This window comes from Columba livia, chromosome 15, assembly GCF_036013475.1.
Source record: "Columba livia isolate bColLiv1 breed racing homer chromosome 15, bColLiv1.pat.W.v2, whole genome shotgun sequence".
In the NCBI taxonomy this organism is placed as follows: Eukaryota; Metazoa; Chordata; class Aves; order Columbiformes; family Columbidae; genus Columba; species Columba livia.
In genome coordinates, this window is record NC_088616.1 from 266,744 (window position 1) to 281,473 (window position 14,730).

Here is a 14,730-nt window from a genome sequence, read left to right on the forward strand (position 1 = left end):
ACACAGGGAGCTCATGGCAGCGGCAGCACTGCAGAGAGACAGCTCTGCCCAGGAGCAGCTCCTCTGCACACGCAGCAGGGCTGAGGGCTCTGCCTGCAGCACCGAGGGCACAGGAGCCAGGCACAGAGATGGGAAAGGCAACATGGGGTGGAGGATGCTGAGAGATTACTGGGAGAGAAATCTTCACAAATATTAAGCCTGTGGCTGCAGGACATTGCATCTGCAAATCATGGCAGAATCTCTGATAGCTGTCACATTGCAGAGCCTACAAGAGATGTAAGGACAACTCTTAGAGATTCCCTGATGCAGAGGGGAGGATGTGCTGCAGAGCAGGGATTGCCTTCTGCACTGTCAGTGACAAAACGTGAATGCTGCGTTCTCCCCAGGATGGCTGTGGGGTGTAAATGTAAATGTGCAGGCAGGGGTGCCCAGGGCTGTCCTGCAGAGCAGGGTCCCTGCACCCCAGGGCTGTGCCGGGCAGGGACTCTGCCGCCTGCCAGGGTCAGCGCTCAGCCTGCCTGGGGAGATCCCAACAACACTGAGGGGAGAAGCTGTGGGGGGAAGGAGCAAGCCCTATTGGGCAGGAAAGTTGCTTCTGCTGTTGAAAGGGTGCCGTGTGGTCAGTGCTGCTCACAGTTCCAGATCACCTGCAGGATTTTTTGCGGCGATTAGGAATGATGCATACCAGGACACAGACAGAAATTCACCCAGAGGCAGAGATCTTGTTCAGGAAGGAGTGCAGAGCCTGGCCAAGCAGAGACCTGACCTAGGCCTAGGCTGCCTTCTTTATTCACCATTGACAATTTATAGGATTTACAGGTACGGGCCTGGACTAAGATGTTTACAAAAGGTGTTTTTTCCACTAATTGTTATTAAAAACACACTAAACTCATGTGATGTTTGTCTTACTTGTTTTTTCACTCATTCACAGACCAGGCCCAAGGACATTCACACATCCCATGCACTTAGGGGCGGTTATCTGGCCCGAGATACCATTCTCATGAGTCTGGGCTATAACTTTGTACAATTATGAGATACGTACTTCAAAGTAATTTTTCCAAGGCCCTTTATGTATTCTTAAGTTAGTATTATGTCTTTGACCGTCCGGATGGTCATGTTAGTGTTGATCTTCCTTTGTCATCCAGGTGGCTGGAACCGCACATCTTTCTTTCCCACATTTTACTTTCCAACACGGGTCCTCAAGGCATTATCTTAGAATCTCTCACATATGGCCAGTTGAAGAGCTTGTCAGAGGAAATAAGGTGAAGTGGGTGCACTCTGATGAAAACAAGGTTTCATACGAGTTTATAATTGTTTTACTTGTCTAGTAATACTATATAACAGATTTAAAGCAGTACAGAGAATGCCACATTGTACACCTCGTGTTGCAAACGTGAAATCCAGGTGTTGACTTTGCTCTAGTTGGGAGGGAAGCAAATACAGCAGTTTGGACTATTTATGTGATTCAGAGCAGCACACCAGACAGATGCGCTGGGTGCAGCTTTTTAATGCGAGACTTGCAGAATCAAGAGGATAAAAACCTCCTCTGCTGAGGCCATGACATGAGGGGCAACGTGTCGGGCAGAGTGACAGAGAAGACCCAGGCATCTGAGTGCTCGCACAGCAGTGGGAGCATGGACACGGACACACATATCCACACGCAAGCATAGCTTTGCTGAAGGGATTTACTGATTATGAGAGGGAAATGGCCCAGGGCTCCCAGGGGATCAGATGGGGTCATCCAGGGATGATTATCTCCTCATGTCGCTGGAGGGGGGACAGGACACGGCTGTCACCATCAGTTTCAGTTCTGAAATCAGAGCCCAAAATGAGACCTCCAGCAGAACTTGTGACACCTACCGCAGCCCTCTTCACTCGCCCGAGTTTGAGTCCCCCCCTGTAGAAAGACCATGAGACCTCAGTGGTCACTGGGATGCCCCAGTTCCAGCAAGGGAGGGGAGGACCAAAGTGCCCTCCAGTTCCCCAGACTGGATGTCCTCCAAGTCCACCCCACTACTTACATGCAGGAGAGAAGCTCCACTTGCTTCCAGCCATGCTCCTGGAAATGCCTATGAAAGAAGAGAAAAGGGTTGGTCTGGCTTGGAGAGAAATGGGGCTGTGGGTGGGACACAGGTGACACCAGCCCATCCAGGCCCGGGGATTCTCCCTCATCTGAGCCTGAAAATCCCTTTGGCTCCCCCCAGCCTCATTCCTCCAAGTTTCACCTGGGATACCTGTTCATGCAGGGACCAGGGCTCGGGTGGGAGAAAAGGATAACATGGGAATTTGGGGTCTCCAAGGAGGACGGTGGTTGGGAGGGACCCAGAGACAGGGCACTGGGGTGAACTAGCAGAACCCAAGGGACCGGGCTGGGGGTGTTGGAGGGACAGGACTGCATGGGATGCAAGTGAGGGGTAAAGGAATTCAAGGGGAGGGGACACGGGGAATTCAAGTGAGGTTGGTGGTGGGGGCAGGAGGAAGAGGACAGCAGAGGAACAAAACGCGGGGATTGGGAAAGTGTTTGGGAGGGGGTGTTCAAGGAAGGGGATCTGGGGACACTACTGCAGTGGACAGGATGAAAGGCAAAGGACGGAGGGGAAAGATGGAAAGAAAGGCATTGGCATCCATCAAAGGGAGGGCGTTTGGGGACCCTATATAGGACACAGAGAAGATCCTGAGGAGGATACTTCTGAGGGGCCCAAAAGGATGGAATGGGAAGGCCCAAAGAAGAGGGGTGTGGGGGCACCAAGACAAGAAACCGGTGGGGGCCCTCACTGGAGCCTCACCTGCACATCCGCCGGGGTGCACAGCAGGATGGTGAAGAGCAGGGCCACGCTGAGCACTGCGACCTTCATCTTCCTCTGCGGTGCAGGGAGTCCTGGGTGATGCTGGAGAAGGTGAGGGCACCTTTATCCCTCCCAGGATGACTCCTTGCCCCTCCCCATCCATCCAGCCCCCAGGGCAAAGCCAGGCTTGGCAGAGACACCCGCCCTGGCAATCCAACCTAGGTACAGAGTCACCCCTGCCTTGAGCACTGATCCAGCTGCCTTCCCTGGCATCAGCCCAGCTTCCTGCATGGGGCAACTGCACGGGGAAGGGCCCAGGCATCCACGGTGGCGAGGGGGGACAGGAGTGTGTCCCTGACAGCCAGACACCCTATGGTGATGACCCACTGCTCCAACTGGAAACCATCCTGCAACAGCCCCAAAAGCCAGATCCGCCCACCTCCCAGTGCCCCTCACCTCCCAGCACCACCATCTCCCAGCACCCCTCAATGCCCAGGCCAGTCTTTCCCTGTGGAACCCCTCTCAGAGGTGACACCAGCCTCAAATCTGGGGTCTCTAAGCACAATTATCTCTGAGCCTTTTCCAGTCCCTTAAATAAATGAGGGGCTGGGAGTCACTCCTCTTCTTGGGGCACCAGGGACCCCAGGATTAGGGAACTCTGGGAGGTGGGAGGACAGCTGGGGCAATGGGCAGTGTGGACAGCTGGGGACTGGGATCCTCAGTCCCTGGTGGCACTGACAATGGGGAGCACTGGTGAATCCTGGGCTCTGGGAGAGGAGGGCTGGGCTTGGGGGAAGTGCTGGGGTGGTGTCAGTGCCCAGCTCCTGCCCTGGTGAATCCTGGGCTCTGGGAGAGGAGGGCTGGGCTTGGGGGAAGTGCTGGGGTGGTGTCAGTGCCCAGCTCCTGCCCACACCATTTCCCTTGCACCGCCAGCCCCCAACTGGTCCAGTCTCCAGCCACAGCTGAGAACAGAGCAGAGGGAACATCCCCTGCTCTGGCTCTCACCTGCCCCTGCCTGGGGTCACTGTGCCCTCCCAGACAACCTGGGTCCCACTCTGCAGAGCTGATCCCGCATGGTGGGTCCCAGTGTCCCCGTCCCCAACAAGGCTCTGGCTCCAGCCCCGTCCCTTCCTGGGACTTGGCCACAGCTCACCAAAGGCCCTTGTCCCCACCAAGTGTCCCTTCAATGCCCCCATCCCCGGCCCAGGCCAGCGCTGTCCCTGAGCAGGACGTGGCCATCCAGAGGGACGTGATGAAGCGGGCGCTTGTTCCCAGGCAGCCGCTTGGAGCCAATTGCGGGACGGAGCTCCCCTGGCACGAGGAGGGATGTTTGCTGCCACAGTGGCTCCGATGAGCTCAGTTTGCCCAGGGCCCATGGCACAAGAAGCCCGTTCACCAAGATCGGTGCCTCACCACAGTGCCCTCTGGACACTGTGGGGCAGTGTGAGAGTGGGGGAATCGGTTTATTACTCCTCTCTGAGTCAGGAGAGCTGCTGGTGAAGCTGTCAGCAGCTGGTGAAGACCTTTTCCAGCAATCAATCATCATTACATTCAGGCTTTCCTGTCACAGAATCATCAAATCACAGACATGACCTTCAAAGCTCCCCAAGTCCAATACCATCCAGGTATCACAAGTTCTGCTGGCCACAGACCCTTGGAACTCCTTTCAAGTGACATTTCTACCCCAATTTTTAGTCACGACAGTATCTGTAAGGTATTTTGTATCTCAGCACTTTAATGGCTAAACATGGTAGATATCTGAACACGGCACTTGAGCTTCCACAACTAAACACTGTTCCAAAGGTTTTTTTGTTATTTCTTTGTCAGAGCACTAATGTGCACGTTGAAGTGTCTAGACTGTCACTGTTCTTTCCTAGAAACTCAAGTACTGTGGCTGGTACCTGTTTGTAATACTTGGGATATACGGATTGGCTGAAGTTACCTTCCTGTTTTGGTGGCTGACTGTTTAAGAACACAAACCTGGAGTACAGATTGCATGTTTCTGATGCTTATGTAGCAGAGACAAAATATCTGAGGAGTTCCTCTGCCACGGTTGTGTTCTAGATCTGCAACTCTTCATTTGTGACAAAGTAGGAATGTGATTTTGGCTTGGGGTTTTTTAGTTGCCCTGAATGTACCAAGAGAGAACAGTTTATACAAATAAATTGCCACATTCACTAGCCTATCAGAACATAGGCTTTTGATATTGAGGTTTTACAATCTGTTTTCACTGCTTCATGTTGGGTTTTACCTGAAGTTCTGATCACCTTTATTTTTTCTTCTAGAAGTCGAAAGGAGCCAGTGAGTGGAACATCAAAAGCAGCACGTAAAAACACATTCTCACTTTCTTTCTACACAATACACTGAATTCTAAACAATGTAGCCTTGTATTAATTTTCCAAACATTAACGTGATGTATTTTCCACTAAAACATAGGCTGTGTTGTAAATCCAAAGTGAGTAATGCCATGGTTTGCACAGTTCTGATGTGAATATTGGTGTTTGTGCCCAGCAAGACATTGTATTTCATATTGAACATGCCAGAATATTTCCAGTATGACTTTGTGTTGTACAGATAACGTCAGATCATTTTTAGATCATGCGGGTTCAAGGTTTGCACAGCTGAACGTGCTGCCATGGGCTACATCTGTCTGTCTAGAGCCGGTAACATGTATGTTTGTATAGCTTGCTGTGTGATTTCTGTTTCTTGCAATAAAAATCGTTTGGAGTGTAGTTTTTGCCATTTTCACATTGTGTCACTCAGCTCTTGTTTTTCAATGCTTTTTTTTGCCCAATGGTTTTTGAAAAAGTTATCAAAAACCACTGAGAAACCGTTATTGTTAAACTTGGTGCTGTTTCTTACTTCTGACTTGGGGGTTCAAAGAAATACCCAAACCAATACATCCCATATGTTTGGAGGACAGTTCTGTGCAGCTAAATTATTCCTTTTCTTATCATTAAATACTTGGGTATTTGTTCCTAAAACTGTGTAACAGAAGTGATATTGTTGGGGCACCTCTGAGTATATGTTTGTCTTGAATAGATGCCACAAATTTAGACACTGTTGCTCCACAAAGTGATATTCCGAAGATCTGCATTTGATCTTTCCACTTCATCTGATGAAGCAGTGGAGTTTAATAGTTTGTCTGCAAATGAAACTACCTAAAAGGCAGTGTACAGGGAACCTGCAGCAGGGAGCTCCTGATTCCCACCTGACTCCTCCAAAGGTCTCTCTTAAAAGTGAACAAAAGTCAACAAAAGCTGCAGCCCCTCCCTCCTGGGGCACTGCGGTGGGCGCCCCCCCTGGGATCACAGGAAGGTCCACGATCCTTGTCCTGAGTGGTCAGGGCATCGCTGGCAGGTGGGCAGGGAAATGGAGATAGGCTGGGGACGCAGAGACTGGCTGAGACATGGAGATGGACTGGGACACAGAGGTGGGCTAGGACACAGAGATAGGCTGGAACATAGATGGCCTGGGTCACAGAGACTGGCTGGGACATAGATGGCCTGGGTCACAGAGACTGGCTGGGACATGGACGGGGGCTGGGTCATGGGAACGAGCCAGACCCAGCACAGGAGCAGGGAGGTTGAAGCAGCTCCATCCCTGGAGACATGTGCTTGTCCTGGACATGCCAGCCATAGGATACATGCCCCCAGCACAGACATGTACCCATGGGACACACAACTGGCCCACAGGGACACCAGAGACACACGCACGCCTTGTGCCATCGTTCCAGTTTTATTGGTGGAGCCGTGGTGGTGCACTGGTGTGGCGGTGGTGGTGGCCAAGGCTCTGCCGGTTCCACAGACGCCAGTGCTGGGGTCGGCTCAGCGGCGGCGGCGCCGTGTCCCCCGCCGGCGGCGGCTCCTCCTGTACCGCCGGCGTCGGCTCTGCCCATAGCGGCGGCGAGAGCGGCTCCGAGAGCGGCTCCGGTAGCGGCGCTGGCCGCGGCGGCGGCGGCGGCTGCGGCTGCGGCTCCGGCTGCCGCTGCGGCTCCTGCTTCGCCGGTACCGGGCCATGGTGGGGTTGCCGCCGCCCTGTCCTGGCAGAGGATGCAGCTCTGCAACCCGGCCCTGCTTTTATAGGGGTGCCTGGGCGGGGGCTTTGTGACATCACCAGTGACGTCACAATGCCCCACTGTCGCAGTTGCACAACCCCCATGATCCGGAGCCTTCAACGGGGCAGTTGATGGCTCCTTAGCACCTTTTGTGCCCCACTGTGCCTGTCCCCACGTACACACTGAGGGTGGTACCAAGGCGCTCCCAGTCACATCCTCCCCTACCCCGGGCAGGGTGACTTCACCTCCACCAGCTGGGGGGACAGGAGGGGTGGGACCCTCAGTCGGTGACAGGGTCCTCAGCAAAGAAGGTGCCCAGAGAAGCTGAGAAGCTTCTGGACCATGTTGAAATGCCCACAGCCACATCTGACCAGACTATAGAGCGGGGCCCCCACCGAAGAGCCCCTTGGAGTGGTCTTCTCAGAGCAGCAGGTCTGTGAACTGGAGCCCTCCCCTTAGACTGGGACGCTGTCTAATGAGACTGCCTGGCACCGAGAGCGCCTCACCTCCTCCTGTGCTGGGTGGTTATTTTTCTCTACTGGATATATCCTGGGATGAGTCCTTGCCTACCCCAGGCAAGCAAGAGCCCTCGCCCAGCCCAGGTGAGTGATTGTTTCTTCGGGACACCCATGAGTGAGAGGCCTCTGGTTTTGTTTCTTGTGAGTGAATGTGGGCACATTGTTGATCCTTGTTATTCTTATGTTGTCATACCCAAATAACCTCCACAAGTGATATCTTAACCTGAATTTTATGTTGTTGGAGTGCTAAATAATTGTATAAACCCTGTTTCTAGTTTATTTGCTATACTTTCCCATCTAGAATAAAGTCTGCTTTGGAACTTGTTGTCTGCCTAAAACTGCCTTTTGTGGTGCCTCCGTGACACCCACAGTGCTACCCGGGCTCCATGGCTACCGGCCATCCCACTGCAGCACCGGCCCCAGGTCACCACCACGATGTGCTGGCAGGTCCCTGGTCACTGCCGCGGTGCAGGAGATGCAGGAGGAGCCCCTGGGCTGGCCGGAGCCCCAGGGGCGCGGCAGGAGGAGGCACCACAGGGACAGAGGTGCCGGTTGCAGGGCCAGTGGCAGTGCCAGTGGTGCCAGTGCCAGTTTGCTTGTGTGGCTTTTACTTTCCTGATTAAGCTGTCAGCCATTGAGTGTTATCACTTTAAGTCACAGAATCACAGAATGGACTGGGTTGGAAAAGACCTCAGAGATCATCCAGTCCAACCCTTGGTCCAACTCCAGTCCATTCACTATGTGAAAAATGCAGTTGTGATTCGTGCTAAGATGTTTAATGTTTACAGGTATAACCAAATGAGGCACGGACTCTGAACTTGGAAAAGGGAAAGGTGGTTAAGTTCTATGTAAAAAGTTATGAAGCTTGTTTAGGAAGTTATATTGATATTGGGAACTAACATTTTAAGGGTTAAGCAACTGTGTAATAAGGGCCTACTAACAAGCTAACATTTTAAACCACATTATTAATATCTAGTTTAGAGCTGTATGTAACTACTTGTGCTAAAAAAGTAGGACTTCATTAAATGCCGAGATAAGAAGTTTTACAGAACCAGCTGTGCAACCTTGAGGAGACAAGATAGCCAAGATTTACAGTAAGAAGGAGGCACCAGTCTGGTTCCAGTCGGTTTGGTAGCTTGGATTCCAGCCAGTTGCTCCTAATGAGCCAAAGGTAAAAAGTCCACTGTGACGAAGCTGAAGGAGCCTTCATCCAAAGACCCCTAAAGACCCTTCCTCAAATTCACCAAGTGACATTGCGCAGGCGCAACAGGGGAGGGTCAAGGAGGGGAATATGTAAATGGTTATCTGAGACTCATTTTAATAAAAAGCGGGAAAGGTCATGAATATGTATAGGCGTTCCTGGGTCATTATGAATATGTAATACCATACTGTATTTAAGCACACTTCTTATTGTTAAAAGTGTGCGTGTTGGGCGGAGTGAATCCCCCGCGCACCCAGCGCTGTTTTGCTTATGCTCTAATGAACACATGTTTAAGGAATACAAGAAATTGGATTAAATGTTATTTATCCATAGAAAAAGCGTAAGTTATTTATTTCAACTAGATCATGGCACTAAGTGCCATGTCCAATCTCAGTTTAAAAACCTCCAGGGACGGCGAGTCCAGCACCTCCCTGGGCAGCCATTCCAATGCCTGACCACTCTCTCTGCACAGAATTGCTTTCTCATCTCCAGCCTCAATTTCCCCTGGCAGAGTTGAAGCCCATGGCCCCTTGTCCTATTGCTGACTGCCTGGGAGAAGAGACCGATCCCCACCTGGCTAGAACTGCCCTTCAGGTAGTTCTAGAGAGTGCTGAGCTCAGCTCTAAGCCTCCTCTTCTCCAGACTAAACAAGCCCAGCTCCCTCAGCCTCTCCTCATAGGTCTTATGTTCAAGTCCCCTCACCAGTCGTGTTGCTCTTCTTCTTCTGATTCTCTCCTGATTCTGCTGGATATAACTATCTCAAAAAGCTATGTTTTCATACCAGATGGACTATGGGTGAATTCCCAAGGCCATTCCTTAATATTTAGGACCTGTGATTTATTATCTTTCTGCCACTGCTTGGGTTGTGCAGCAACTCCTGGGATTCTTTAATACCTTGCTGATGATCACAGTAAAATCACGAAGAAAACTCTGCCCCAAACCCTGAAACTCATGTGCTGTCTGGACATACTTAAATTCTTCAGTTCTAATGAACAGGGATTTTCAGGGAAGGAAAAAACCTCCCTGAGGTTCGTGAAACAAGACTCACAGTATCACTGTAATAAACAATTCTAAGAGTTAGAGATGTTTGTTCATTAAAGCTTCTTAAAAGGAAACGCTCAGGGGTTATTGAGTTAGAGATGTTTGTTCATTAACAGTTGTTAAAAGGAAACGCTCAGGGGTTATTGTGCAACACGGGAAGCCCCTGCCCTTTGTTATGCAATTGCCTTAAATGTTCGGTCCTCTAAAGGTGGCGGGGGGGCAGGGGTAGGTGAGAAGATAGATTAACTGCCTGACAACAGAGGACACATTCGCAGAAAGAACGAGTGGCGTGGCACTCTGAGCAACGAACCCGGGACCCTAGAAAAAGGCCGGAAGAAGTTTTTCCGGCGCGCCATTGGAGAAGCCAATCTCATGGCCGCCCAGCGCTGCCTTTGCTTATTGCGCTGAAATCCATCGGGAATAAATTTGTGTTATTCAAGTTAATTTTGAGTCTAAATTTATTACAGCGGGAACTCTCTGGAAACGAAGAGATGGACTGAACAGCAGAGGCAATGCTGCTGTTCGGCGGCATTCTTTATTTCATCAGCGCCGGGGGACACTGGGGATCATCCTCCTTCAGTTATAATTGTTAGTTATGATCGCCTTGTTTCTTACTGACAATGCATCTATTAAATATTAGTTACATATAAACTAAACAGTCTGGTTCTCATTAATGCGTTACTGAATCTTCTGTCTCCCTCTTGTCATACAGAAGGATCCAAAAATTGAAAAATAGCTCCTTGTTTTGCAGGTGCTCAGGAAGCATTTACTGTGTCCTCGGTTAACAATAGGTGCATGTTTTGTAAGTGAATCACAGTGTACATGAATTGAGCAGCTTCTCTTCACTCTCCATTCCCCGCTGCGCTCTCAGGTGGGCAGGCCCACTGGGGCTGATGCCCAACGAGGATCTTGACATCGGCAACTTAGAAGCGCTGGAAAAATCCCGCAGTTTCAGTCGGTCCCTGACTAACTTAGTTAGTCGGACCGACTAACTTAGATCTTAGACTACCTGCAGCAAATAACCCAGTTTGGCTGCAGAGAGCAGAGCTGCTCCTGGGCCGGGAAACCGCTGGGTCTGGGGGTGCAATGAGCTGTGGGGGGAGGAGGCAGCAGACGCGTGGAGGTGCCGAGGAAGGCAGAGGTGGTAGATTCGAGTCTCTGCTGGCTTGGAGTTTGCGTCTTTTTCACAGCCTCTCTAACGCTCTGCAGGCGTTTTGTGTTTGGGTATTTTGGACATTGGAATTTATCAGGTATGTGATTTTTTAACCCCTGTCTGAAGAGCCAAAGACAGACATCAACGTGCCGCGTGAGAAGCTGCTGCGGGCAAAGGAAATCAAGGCAAGAAAGAAGATCCCGAGGAAGAACCGCCAGAATGCTGAGCTGGAAAGAGCAGTGTGGCTCCGGACAGGTGTGTGCCCCGCTACCCCCTCCCTGCCCCGCGCTGGGTCCCCTGGTGTCACCTCCAGCGTTTCCCTCTCCTCGCAGCGCTGATCCCCCTCGACGAGGTCAGAGCTGAGCGGGGAAGAGCAGCAGCCCGTTCCACAAGCAGCGCGTGGCCGAGCACTGCACGGTGTTTCGTGACTTGTTCCGAGGGGCCAAGTTCACCCCCGGGTCACCTTGAGGGTGGAGTACAGCCAGGAAGACGAGTACGCCGTGCCGGTCTGCTATGGGAACATGGTGACTCCGTCAGAAGTGTGGGGGGGGAGCGGGGCACAGCCTTGTCCCCACAGTAAGCCTCTGTGGTTTCCTCAGACGCTCCCGATGGGCATTGTCTGCCCCGGGGGATTTTGTTTAGAAGGGTATTTGCTCTGTGATGATCCAAACTTGTTTCTTGGACGTGATAAAGACACAGCTTTGCAACAGGATGGCTGTCTGTCAGCAGGCTGATGCTTCTGAAGGCTCTGGGGGCTCTCCGGTGGAGCTGGATGACTTGGTGTCGCGGCCATGCCTGGTCTGTGCTGGGTCCTGGCCGTGCCCGTGACTGGTTCATGTTCTTTGCCTTGGAAATCATGACCTGATCTTAATGGAACGTGTTGTTTCAGTGACAGACATTCTGTTTTGTGGCTCATTTAGGCTTCCAGTCCTCCCGCAGTGTCATCCAAGGCAGATAAAGGCTCCCTGTGGACTGTGCTGCTCACAAATCCAGGTGAGTAGTGGGTTCTTTACAAAGAACGTGTTTAAACAGGACGGTTTCCCTCTGCTCTTGTTTGCTGCTGTTTCTTTTGGCTGCACGTGCAGAGACGATGCCGTATCATCTGAGTAGGGGTGTGTTACATATGCAGGAAAGATTGTAGCCTCCCCAAAGCTCTAGCAGTTGAGAGATGAGACAGGACCGGTGTCGCAGTGTAGTGGAAGCAATTCCCTGACTTGCGTCGTCTGTTTCCCCCCAGACTCCTCTCCCTCAGCAGTCTGCCTGGCAGGTGCGTTAGCTGCCACTGCTCGCTCTGGAAAACTGAGGCAGGGTGAAGCAGCTGACCGAGAAGTCCCTTTAATCTTGGAATGACCTCTGTCGAGTTCTCATTTGAAGCTCAGTCCTATAAGAACGAGTTACTCTTCTGCTAGGAAAGGATTGCTGGGTTGTCTTGAGCTGTCCCGTTGGTTCAAAGCGGGTCTGGGGGTTCTCACTTTGGGGTTGATGCAAACACCGGCCTCAGTTGTGCCAGGGGAGGTTCAGATTGGATAGTAGGAAACATTTCTTCCTGGAAAGGGCTGTAGAGTACTGGAACAGGCTGCCCAGGGCAGTGATGGAGTCACCATCCCGGGAGGAGTTTAAAAGACGTGTAGATGAGGTTCTTGTGGACATGGGTTAGTGCCAGAGTTGGGTTATGGTTGGGCTCGATGATCTTGAGGGTCTCTTCCAATCCAAACGATTCTGTGATCCTATCACGAAGTCGCCTTTCTCTGTTGCAGAAGGACGTTGAAGGGACGCGCACTCGGAGCACCCGCGCTGGCTGGAGTGAGTACCGCACAGCAGAGCCACGCTGCTGGGCTCAGGGAAAGCCCTGGCGGAGCAGGCAGAAACTCCTTCAACAGCACTCGGGAATACGGATTTGCTGAGACAGTTCTGTGGTTCTCTGGTGCTCCTGCCAGTGGCTGCTTCACGCCCATGTTCTGGGTCCTGCTAAAGACGCAGGAGATCAGGTGTTGCTGCTGTTTGCCTTTCAAAACGCTGAGTGTGATGTTTTTTCCCAGTGAAAGCAGCCTCTGCTTTCTTTTTGCTTGTCAAACAGGGCGTAGGTTACGTCACAACGGAGCCCAGAGTGATGTGTGATCCTGGGGGAATCTGCTGGCCCTAAGGGAGGGAAATGAACAGATATATAGTGCAGTAAACTTGTGTGTGTTCAGGATGAACATCCCAGGCAACGACATGCAGTCGCGTAAGGAGATCTGCAGTCACGTGCCCCCCTTCCCCGCCATGGGCGCTGGCTGCCATCGCTTCATCTTCCTGCCCTTCAAGCCAGAACCGCCCCATCGACTCCAGCGAGGATGTTGGCGCAGGCCCTGGTCACTGGGGCTGTTGCTGGGCGGTTCACGCTCTCTTGGCCAGGCTGTTCTTGCGTGTTCTGATGACAAGGTCGTGACTGCTGGAGGAGAGCAAGTTCCTTGGAGTCTGCAGGGTTGTTCAGGGCTGCTCTGAGTTTGTGTGTCACCTGAAGGCGCAATCCCAGCCCTGCAAGCACTGTGCTGTCCTGTTGCTTTAAACCAGGCCGTTAAGAAAGTGGGTTTTTTCCTGCCTGAAGCAGGAATGTGCGGAGGGCTGGAGAAGCTGGGAGAAGTTTCGATGTGCCTTCCTTTTCCACCTCTGCTTTACAGACTCGGGGGTGCTGTGGGGAAGTAGTTGCCAGCCAGAGTGCTGCAAGAAACGGGAATCACCTCAGCTCTTGTCCTTGTGTCTTGTTTCCAGCCACAGGCTCAAGATGTGAACCTTGCGCACGTGTGACTTGTACAGAAAGCACGAGGATGCGATGACCCCGGCAGGGCTGGCGTTTCAACAGTGTTTCGATGTTACATTCTATGTAAATGCCATAGAACAAATTGTGGCTACTGTTGTTTATCTGCTACAATTTCTGTAGCATTTTTAGACAATTTTAGAAGTCGACTCTCGTCAGGAATCCAGAATCTTGTGCTGACCTGCATATTGCTCCTTCTGCACGTTGTCCTCGATTAATGCTGACCTGAGGGATTTATCTGCAGCACAACACGGTGTAGATACTAAATCAGGTCTGGAAGCCATCTCGCGAGATGGATTAGCTCATCATTGCATCAAAAATAGAAGGAATGCTACTTCCTTGTTTCCTGTGCTTATGTAATAAGGCACATATGTGGTAGTAACAGAGCCCGTGGCCCCTGTACTTCATGTGCTTATAACAGAGTAAAAATAATTTGTTAAAATTAAGCTGGTTTCAGGTTTTCTGTTTTAATTACTTTTCCCTTTTGACTCTCTGTGTTTTTCTTTATCGCTGGAGCCCAACCCCACTCACTGTCCCGCGGCTGGGGACTCCAGACAAGGGGACACAGCCGCGGGGGCGGCTGCACAGTGGAACTCAGCGGACTTGGGAACCACGCAGCTGTGTGAGGATCAGACGCGTACAAAGCAACTTTGCTTCTTAAATGACGAGGATGATGTGCTTTGGTTTGGAAGACATCAGATTTGGGATGTTAAGGAAGCTGTAACTCCCTTGGTGTTTCCTTCTCCCCGCAGTGGGATTTCTGGTTCTGTCTGTCGAGTTGTGCTCCTCTCCCGCACCAGGTGCTGATCGTGGGGCTCAGGGTGAGGGGGGGCGGGGGGGGTGGGGGGTCCGTGGCCTTCAATAAGTTTTGTTTGGGGTTTTTCAATCACCTCTGTTGACACGTCGTATAAAAACTGATTGCTGCAGTGCTAATGAATGAACAGGAGGATGAGCAACAGACTGCAGAAATTGTTTGGCTTTTGGTTTATGGAAAAATTATGATTTAACTCAAAAAGCAATAAGATCTTGCAGTGGTCTTCTAATACCCAGTGACAGCTTTTTAATGTACTGGTTTGGAACTTTGAGATGATATCTGATATGAAGTGGCTGTTCCATTGTGGAATAGTGCAGGAGTAAACTCTTGCATTTCAGCATTCCTGGCAGATCTGCAGCTTGA

General features: G+C 51.4%; 1 pseudogene; it reads left to right on the forward strand.

Moving 5' to 3' along the window:
- Window positions 1-10,496: 10,496 nt before the first annotated feature.
- LOC102090694 (large ribosomal subunit protein mL38-like) lies at window positions 10,497-13,970 on the forward strand (annotated as a pseudogene).
- The last annotated feature ends 760 nt before the right edge of the window (window positions 13,971-14,730 follow it).